The sequence below is a fragment of the Pleuronectes platessa genome, chromosome 16, assembly GCF_947347685.1.
Source record: "Pleuronectes platessa chromosome 16, fPlePla1.1, whole genome shotgun sequence".
In the NCBI taxonomy this organism is placed as follows: domain Eukaryota; kingdom Metazoa; phylum Chordata; class Actinopteri; order Pleuronectiformes; family Pleuronectidae; genus Pleuronectes; species Pleuronectes platessa.
Window position 1 is genome coordinate 7,705,051 of NC_070641.1, and position 10,246 is coordinate 7,715,296.

At 39.9% G+C, this 10,246-nt stretch overlaps 1 pseudogene; it reads right to left on the minus strand.

Moving 5' to 3' along the window:
• Positions 1–598: 598 nt before the first annotated feature.
• LOC128458896 (uncharacterized) lies at positions 599–7,875 on the minus strand (annotated as a pseudogene).
• Positions 7,876–10,246: the final 2,371 nt, after the last annotated feature.

The following is a 10,246-nucleotide window of genomic DNA, read 5'->3' on the forward strand; positions in this document are numbered from 1 at the left end:
AGAAAGGATCAACACAGAGTCACAGGGATCTCAGAGTGAATATAGAGAACTGTCAAATTCAAGGATCTTATACAGGAGAACTAAGGCTGTTGGTTTCATAAAAGTATTTAGACAGGTTATATATGTATTTAGACAGGTCTTCATAAACTTACTTTTCATCTACAAAATAGGTTTCAACCACACTTAGTTATTTTTCCACAACATCAGCCAATTAAGGATATTCCACCCTAACCGTTTGGCTGCTTTGGCGATAGGTTCAGGATCCTGCTGAAATGTCAACTTTGTGTTTCAATTTCATTTGGATAAATCTGAGCACAGAGTGATTCCATGTAGCTCAGCGTTCACCCTAATGTTGCTATCACCAGTTTTCTGGACTAACTGTACAGTTACAAAGAGGTTTCTACATCACTGTTAAAAGGATTATTGTCTCAATCAGAAGACATTTTGTCCTCAGTCGATCAGCTGGTTTTACCACTTAACCTAGTTTTTTTTCAAGACATACCCATCTGTTGATTTTGGCAAACCAACCCTTTTTAACTTCCATTATCACCTCTTTGATCGTCAACACACAGCTGCCCAAACACATATACAAGCCGAGTTCCCTTTTATCTGTTTATTAGATTGTACAAGAATAATGTGCAGATTGAATTGTACATTTAATAATAGAGATTATACAGATTGGCCATTGGCCATATGATTGTGATCAGACAGAACTCAAAACTTCTTGTTTGAAATGTGTGAACTGTGTGTGTGTGTGTGTGTGTGTGTGTGTGTGTGTGTGTGTGTGTGTTTAGTAAAAGTCATATGCTGAAGTATTCTTCAAGGTCTTGTTTGGGAAAGACGAGCACAGTCTCAGAATTGTGGCCCTGATGTCATCTTGGCAGTTACATAAGCAGAAATAGTAAGCATAAGCAGAGATAATACATAGTGTGGTATAATGGTAACATTTCCTTTACTTTTCTCCCTTTTGATCAAACAATGATCACAACAGTATATAAAAAACATCAAATAAAACATCAGACTCAGGAATTCACAACGATTCAATCTAAGACATCATGAACAAGGTGAAAATCATATGTTCCTCCCAAAATAAGCATTTCAGGTCATCTGAAGAGATACAATGCATCTTAAAGGTCAAACGTCACATTTGAAAATTCATCAGTCTGACCAACAGTTTAAAATAAAAGTCTGAATTACTGTTTCTAGTGATGATTTAGATATTTTGTCATTCGAATGGGAAATAAAAGTTTCTGTTAAGTATAAAAATCTGTTATTTCATGTTTTATAGAAGTCTAACATAAAATAAACAACTAATAAAACAATAAAAAAACATAGGTAAAATAAATAACTCTCAAGCAAAACACGAGATAAGATGGACTCTCGAGTTCCTGTAATGGGAAATTCCACTGATCAATGTCTTATTACAGTTTTGACCGTTTTCTGTGTAATTAGCTGATACAACATCAATCTCTTCCACCTCCTGTTGACCTTTATTTGAGCAACTGTTGGCTAGATTTGATTCCTCTTTCTATAACTTTCTGTTCTGTTTCCCGTTTACCACATTGTATAAAAAAAAAACTTTATAATTCTCTTGTAGTTGCACTTTGAGTCAAGTTGCTCTATGTGTAAACCTCTGCAGAGCTAATAATGAAACCTCTAAAGACAACTCCGGTCTGAGACACTCATTATTTCAAATCTCATGATAAATTTTCCAACATCCCATTAACAAAAATTGCTCTTGAATTTATATCTATCATTTCACACAGGATATATGTTACCTGCTCAGTAAACTGCTTCTCTAATTGAATTATTAAAATCCAAACATTCATATTGTACAATTATAAAATTATAGGGACAATTACTAACTGAGCACCCTTGTGAAAAGAAAAGTTTAATAATCACAGCAAATAGGAGCACTAAAATGGATTAAACAAAAGGTTCGCTGAAGCGTAAATACTAATTGCGACTTAAATATTGGAATTCATTACAAAGTATTACATAGAATTAGTCTAAAAAAAAGGTGACATTTCTGTAAATCATTTAGAATGTCTAAATCATCTATGGAGTTAAGCAACAGAAATACAATTAATAGAATTATAAGAATTCACTATCTGATTACTAGAAATAACACAATCCCTACTGCTCATTGAAAGCAGAAGGGATTTGTCTCAGGTAGAAACCAACATGGATGGCCTCACCCACAGGGGTGAAGTCCTGATATCTACATTTCTCTTTGCTCATAGGGAACTCAGAGGTGCATAGTCTTAATCAAGTCTATGTTCTTCTGTGTCTGTCAACTCTTTGTTCTTCTTCGTGTGTCAAGTCTTTGTTCTACTTTGGTCTAGTCTCAATATATTTGGGTTAGAGGAATTTGCCCTCCACTGTGATCACATGACCTAGAAAAGTTAAATCCACCTCGGCCGAGTTGGTGTGGCAGCAGCAGCGTAACAGGTGGTTGTCGACGTTGCTGCAGGTTACAGGAGGTCTGCTTCTGTTGTCTGCTGTTCTGTTCGTGGAGTCTGTTGGATGGTCAGTTGTTGGTGGAGGAATATAGGGCGGAGGTGAAACGGCTGGGGCTGAAGCCACTTTAGGTCTCTGAAGAGGGGCACAGTCGAGATCGTGGTCCACTCTGACACACTGAGGCACTTTAGGATACAAGGAAACCTCTGTGCAAATGTATCTGTTGGTCCACATTCATTTGCCATTTTATCACATTCATTCCCTTGGTTAAAACACAGCATTTGTTTTGGATTATTTCTTCTTTCCCTGCATCCACATTCCTTCTTCCACACACTGTTTAGTTGGCATTATTTTCAACGTTTAAGCCTCAACATCAGGCAAATTATCAGGGTTCCATTTAGCTCCTTTTGTGGATAATTGTGATGACCTTAATACAAAGATACTCTCTCTGCTCAGAGCACTACTCTATTAAGCAAAGCTTCTTTAATTTCAGTTTTTCTTCCACTTTATCAGGAGTTAAAGTTGATCAGGAATAAAATGTAAACCAACATGACCGACACAATAAGGCCCAACCAAAACTTCTTCTCCGGATAAAATGGTGTCTCCAGAAGAGCTTTTTTTTTCTCTGACATCTTACGGCCCTCACACACAGAGTCGTGGATCCCCATCCATGAATCCATCTCTGATCTCCACAGAGAAGCTCTGGCCCTGATCCACTGTGAGAAGGCGGTCTCACTGCCTTTTGCCAGACTGATGCTGCCCTGACAGATGAAGAAGATATCCATGCCAAGGAAGAGAGCATTGAGTGCTATGAAACCTGCCCTTGCTGTCGAGGTAAGAGCGAGAGGCCCTTTGGCGACTGCCTGACCAATATCTGGGATGTCTGCAATCAACTCTTCATTTTTCAGCAACTTAATTGCAGAGGCACCATCAACTAATGCATCAATACCTTTTCCAATAACACCAACTTTACAAAAAACCTTGCCAACTCCCAGAGCCTCTTTGAATATATTGTCTTGCAATTCGGCTTGACTGGTCACCTTGTCCAGACATTTCTGCAGACTCTGGACATCCTCCATGAATTTCTGGAAAACCTCTCTGGCTTTTTTCTGTTGTTTTTTATTTACTCCGATCTCTGTGACGGTGGTGACAGCGCTGTTGACTGCGCTGGTTATTCCCATACCTACCCCCGTCATTGTCAGAGCTAGAGACACACCTGCCGTCACAGGAGCTAACGCCAAGCCAACAATGGAGAGCACATCTCCAGTCGCCCCAATCGAGCTGCCTACCACGCTGGAGATCTTTGCCCCCTTATTCATCCTGTCGAGCTGAATAGCCCCCTCCTCCAGGTCGTTGAGAAACTCCAGCATCTTTGGCTGTCGCTTGCTGAAGTCATCGATGAAGTCACAAAACGATTCCTCTTGAAACAAGAACACCATCCTGAAGTGCTTGTTTATCCTGATGAAGACAAAACAGAAAAGGAACAACATAATCAGAATCAGACTCAGAATCAGAATCAGAAAGTATTAATTGCCAAGTAGGTGTGACGTTCTGTCATTTTAGTTTGTGGATTTCTTTCTCTTTGTGTTTCCTGTTTTATTTTGTAGTCTCGCTTTCCTGGTGTGTTGTTTCAGCTTCTCGGGTGTGTCACTTCCTGTCTTGGTGATTGAGTGCTCATGTTGCACCTGTGGCTAATTACCCCGGCCTTCCCTGTGTCTCTAAGCGTCTGTGTTCCCCTGTGTCCTTTGTCGGTTCGAAGTCGTTATCATTATGGTTTGTCTTGTCTTGCTGTCTCGTCCAGCTTTCCCGTTGGATCTTCTGTGTTCCCCGTGCGCCTTGACGCTCAGCTTCTGCTTCACCAGAGTAGGCACCTGTTACTTTGTCCTGGTGTTTTTGCCTCACAAGGGTTTTCACCTGTTAGTGTTTTGTTTTTTTCTAGTTTTGGACGATCTCTATATTACCGTAATTTCCGGACTATAGAGCGCAACAATATATGGGCCGCACCTGCTCTTTTTTAAAAGAAAAAAGAAATTTTACATAAATATGCTGCACTTGTCTATAAGCCGCGTTTGTCCCCGTTGAAACATTGGATATTAAGGCGGCAAGATGTTACAGGAAAGATTTTTTTTAAACTTTTAATTAAATAAATGCCGGTAACATCATCTTTTTGCAACGAGTCAGTTCTTCATGCTGCCGTCTCTAGCACACAACAACTTTCTTAAAGGGGCAGGCCATACCTGCAACCCTATAAAAATCCATCAATTATCCGCACCGTTGTAAAAGCCGCAGTCTCAAAGCGTGTGAAAAAAAGTAGCGCTTATATGCCGGAATTTACAGTAAATACTCTTTTGTTAAGACCTCTGCATCCTGGGTCCTTCTCCTTCCACAAACCCTGACAGTAGGTTTACACCTACCTGGAATTTTCTTTGGTATATAGGTGCATACATAGAACATAAAATATAAAAACACAATAAGTACTTCACATAAGAAAATAAATAAATAATAACTATATATAAAACAAAACAAAAATATATACAAGATATAGAAAGTAAAATGCTAAATGCTAAACAGGTGAGAAAGGTGGATGTGCCATGTGCAATGTACTGTTACGTGTGTTAATGTAACACAGACTTGGGGAGGGATAAGATTCTTGATTCTTGTTGTCCTGGGTCTGTACCCTTGGGGTTTTATGCACTTATTGTGCTTTGGATAAAAGCGTCAGCTAAATTAAATGTAATGTAATGTAATAAGAGCCCAAGTCAGGTGGGGGTCCCGGGCCTTGTTGATAAGGCCAGTTGCAGCCGGGAAGAAGCTGGTCTTGTGGTGGGAGGTTTTGGTCCTGATGGACCGCAGCCTCCTGCCGGAGGGAAGCACCTCGAAGAGTTTGTTACCCGGGTGGGAAGGATCGGCCAAAATCTTGCCTGCAAGCCTCAGGGTCCAAGAGGCAAACAGGTCCTGTAGAGATGGCAGAGGATTGCAGCCAATCACCTTCTCAGCAGAACGGATTATATGCTGCAGTCTGCCTTTGTCATTGGCAGTGGCAGCAGCGAACCAGATGGAGATGGAGGAGGTGAGGATGGACTCGATGATGCAGGTGTAGAAGTGCACCATCACTGACTTTGGCAGGTTGAACTTCTTCAGCTGACGCAGGAAGTACATCCTCTATTGACCTCTTTTGGTGAGGGAGCTGATGTTCAGCTTCCACTTGAGGTCCTGGGAGATGATGGTTCCCAGGAAGCGGAAGGACTCAGCAGTGACGACTGATCACTTGGGTGATGGGGTTGGGTGGGGCTGGGTTCCTTCTAAAGTCTACCACCTTCTCCACTATTTTCAGAGCACTACAAGACTAAATAGGGAATCTGTATATATATATATATACTGCTTTTTAAACTGAGGCACTGATCTAAAGTTTGTGCCAAACTGTAGCTTAAACCATAAAAAATACCCCCCCCCCCCTTTTTTTAAGCCTGGATCGTGGGACTTTAAACAGCATTTGATTCTCTGACGCAGTGTTAATTTCGTTGACGAAGACTATGACGAAATATATTCGTTAACGACCTTTTTTCCATGACGAAGACGAGACGAAGACGTAACGAAAACGAATCTTTGAAAATAAAAACTATGACGAAATCTATTTTAATTTTCGTTGACGAGACGAGACGAAACGAAAATGTTGGTGGTTGACTAAGTCACAATAATTTTTAAAACATCATCGTATCAGGCCGTCATGAAGTATCAGGAGCGGGCGAGTGAGTGTGTCTGTGTGTGTCTGTGTATGTGTGTGTGCGCCCCAGATAGTGCTCCGGTCCGTAGCTCCGCCCCCCGCCTCGCGCACTCGCTCAGAGAGACACAGTGAAAGCAGAGCGCGTTCTCGTGGAGCAGCCTCTCAGTGACCGACTGCTTCTTAACTATGGAAACAGTGAAAACACAGAGTTTCTCTGGTCTCAGCTGCTCAGAGATCAGCCCCTCAGCTTCTTGATCAGAGCAGAAGCTTCAGTTGGTTTGTACCGATGTTCAGTTTCTGTGTCCGGCTCCAGTCTGATCTGCTCTCCTTTTTTGTTTTCACATTTAAAATTAAATATATATTTTTAAGCTATTAGGCTGCAGCTATATGTTTTTATAGAAAAGGAGTTTAATGTGGCTATTAAATGTGACTAAAACTAGACTAAAATGGAATCAGTTTCCGTCGACTAAAACTAGACTAAAATGGAATTTGTTTTCGTCGACTAAAACTAGACTAAAACTAAGAAGGATTAAAATGACTAAAAGGTGACTAAAACTAATATGCATTTTCGTCAAAAGACTAAGACTAAGACTAAATCAAAAATAGCTGCCAAAATTAACACTGCTCTGACGAAGAGTAAAATGATAAATAACATGACCAACACGTACAGGCTTAACAAAAAAGGGCCAAGGACGGAGCCTTATGGGACCCCACATCACATGAATGCAACAAATATTAAATTAATAGCAGTTCCATCTATAGCCCAACCAGGCTACTGAGTGTGTTCAGAAGAGTTGTATGATCTGCTGTAAAAAAGGTTCCACTCAAGTCCAGTAAGAAGTTTGAAAGCAGCTTAAACAACACTTACCTGATCTCATCCAGCTGATTAATATGATCAAGCATCCTCAGCATTTCATCTTCAGACAGATCAACGTCGAAGTTCACCACAGTTTCCGTCTTCATTTTTAAATGAAAGTCACTGAGGGAGTTGTGAAAGACAGTTACACTTACTTCCTGCACTAAATGTTACCCACTGCTAAATGTGTCATGTTGTTGCACGTCTGTTCACCTTTTTCCAAACATCTTGCAGATTTTCTGCGTGGTCCGTATGTACTTGTCCAACTCATACGAGAGCACTTCCAAATTCTGAAGTCTGGGCAGGAAGAAGACTTTTGCATCTCTTTTGAACTCGAGGAGGACAGGGCAGATTCGCCGTGCCAAAGTGATGACAACCTGAACACAATCGAGGGTGATCCCTTTGGGCAGACATAGTGTCTGGTTCTCCGTAAACACATGGAGCGAAGTGACCGCCAGCTTCTCCACTGCATCCAGAAAAAGTGTTCGAGCTTCGCCAGGCCAACCAAAGTGTCCTTGAGCACGGCATCCAGCTCCTCCTGCAGCTTTTCACGCCTGCTGGCTGCGGTCACTTGGGTCTTGCTCTTCAAATATTCCCAAGAGGCCTTACCTTTTTGCTCTGACTTAGAAACATGGTCGAAGTTTAGGTCGATGGTGTCAACCCTCTCTTTGATATCTATCATCATGTATAATTCGGTATCCCTACAGAGCCCCCATTCAGAGACGTCTTCACAGAATCCTCTTACAGTGTCGATGTAGATGAGGGTGTCTGTGACATAGCGGCACAACACCTGTTGTAGCTCTTTTCTGTAATAAGACATAAAGCATCAATCACTTTGGGACATTTCATTTAACTTCTTAAGCAGAAAAAGTCTGAAAGACTGAATGTATCTCCATCATAAATTTGAAGTTTCTTTTTGTCTCTTTGGGGATGTTTTGGTTCTTTGTCAATAATTTTTGTTGGTTTGTGGTTGTTTCTTTGTAGTCATTGATTTTGTCTTTTGTCTGTTTTCTTTTTTTTGGTGACAATGTATCTCTTTGTGGTTGTTTTGTAGTCAGTTTATGTCTATTTGTGGTTGTTATGTTGTCACTTTGTTCTCTTGGTGTTTGTTTTGTTTTTGTCTTTCTTTGTCTTTTTCTTGTATTGGCAAGTGGCAAATTGCATTACCACTATCTTCATGGTTTCTTTTTGTTGTTTTGTTTCTGTTTGTGGTAATTCTGTCTCTGTTTACTATTTGGTACTATGTGTCTTTACAGTTAATTGTCTCTTTTTTGTTGTTTCGTGTTTTTTGTAGTTTTTAGTCTATTTGTTTGGTGCAGAATGCAGGAGACAGTAAAATATCAAATAAATGTATGGCAGACATAATACTACAAAAGCAAAACAGGATTCCAAAAAACAAAGAACTCAACATGCAATGAAACACCAGGGGAACAGGAAAAAACGGCAAAGCACAAGACATGTGTCCATGTCTAGGTCAGGGAGCTCAATGTCAGAAGGTGTCTTCATTCACTACACTTTACCTTAAATGGAAAAATAATTGTTGGTTGTTAAAGATCTCAAATATGTATAGCAGTTTTAAAAAGCACAAAAACTTTAACTCTAAGAGAGCACTTAAGGAAAGGTACCCAGGCTACTTTCCACTTATGGATTTCTATATTTATTTGATACCAAAAAGCAAAAACAAACTCAGAGGGAATACGTTTGTGTGTACTATGAGGATTAAAAAGACCTAAAGTCAAACTTTACCTTGTAGCAGACATTTCCCCTTCTGCCTTCACTTCTTTACTGGTGCTTCGTTGCTTTGCTGGTCTCTCTGATACAATGAAAACCGATTGCTTGTTTCTGGATGACTTGTTGCAAGACCTAAATCCTCAGCAGGCTTGAAAAAAGTTGACACACTTGTTTGGTTTCATTTTATTTTTTTCCACATCAGCAGGATGGGCCACCCAGTCCTGCACTTAACTCATTCAACTCTGAAACTCAATTTGGTAATGAAAGCGACTAATAAAGTAATAAAATAATAAATTAATTAGGGGGAATTGGGTAATATGAGACATTGTGAGGGACACTTAAACTCCAGTTTGCTTAATTCATGTTAAAAAAATCTAGTCAACAAGACTTTTACTGTCGTTCATCATTATAACTCTGGAATTGCATGAGAAGGTCAGTGACATAAGATTCTGATAATATTAATGTTAATGATATAAATGTGTCATAATTAAGACAATGTTCCTAATTGTTATAGAATTTTGTTTTTGATGTATTCAAGCAACAAAATATGCATTGATTGGTTTAAAATGTGTTTTATCTATTTATTTTCTTTCATCATGACAGCCTCAAAAGTAGAGCCTTATAGTCCTGATCGCCCAGTGGTGGCTGCCTGAAGTATAGGTCATAGATCCTGCATCCTCCATGGTAGTGGATGGGACATATACTAGAAAAACTCAAAAGTCAAAGTACACATCATAACAATGTCTGAGTTAAAATGAATGGACACCAGTTAATGTTACATTAAGAGCTTCATTACATCCAGTGCATTTTAATTTTTGCATGTCTTCAATAAAAATGGGTCTAATGGACGTTGATGTTTCAGAATTAACAGTTTGCATTTGTATCATGTCACAGTATCACACCGTAGATTGAATATGAAGATGGTCGACATGACGGCAGCAGACTTAGTTTTTTTCAACTACACTTCCTTCCTTTTTGTCATTTATGACAACAAAATAGAATGCAAAACTACAGTAAAACATTAAATACATCAATTCACAAGGATTCAAATGTATCTTCACCATTACTGTAGGAGAAAGCAATTTGTATCAGGGGTAGGGAGTGCGTCTTTAACAACCCATCTGTGTACGTGCAGCCACATTTCCTCCAAAGTGCACGCTCAACCGCAGTGGCTCTAAGTTGGAGTTCCTGTAAGTCAGCCTTTGCGTGAGAATGTGTGAGGCTGGCGAGCGGCTGCTTTTGCTTCTGCATCCTCCTTCTCTTATTACCTTGTGACACTGGGTCATTATTAGAAGTGTGAGCATTACATTTACATACAGCAACCTGTTTGGGGAGGAGGATAGCATCAAGCATCTGAGACACTAGAGCATGATGTGCAATTGGTTTGGCTCAGTTTCCATATCGTGCAAAAATCTTGCATATCAACTGTCTGTGTAGATATTCACAGTTTTGCTTTTAGCCAACCTGCAGGTTTC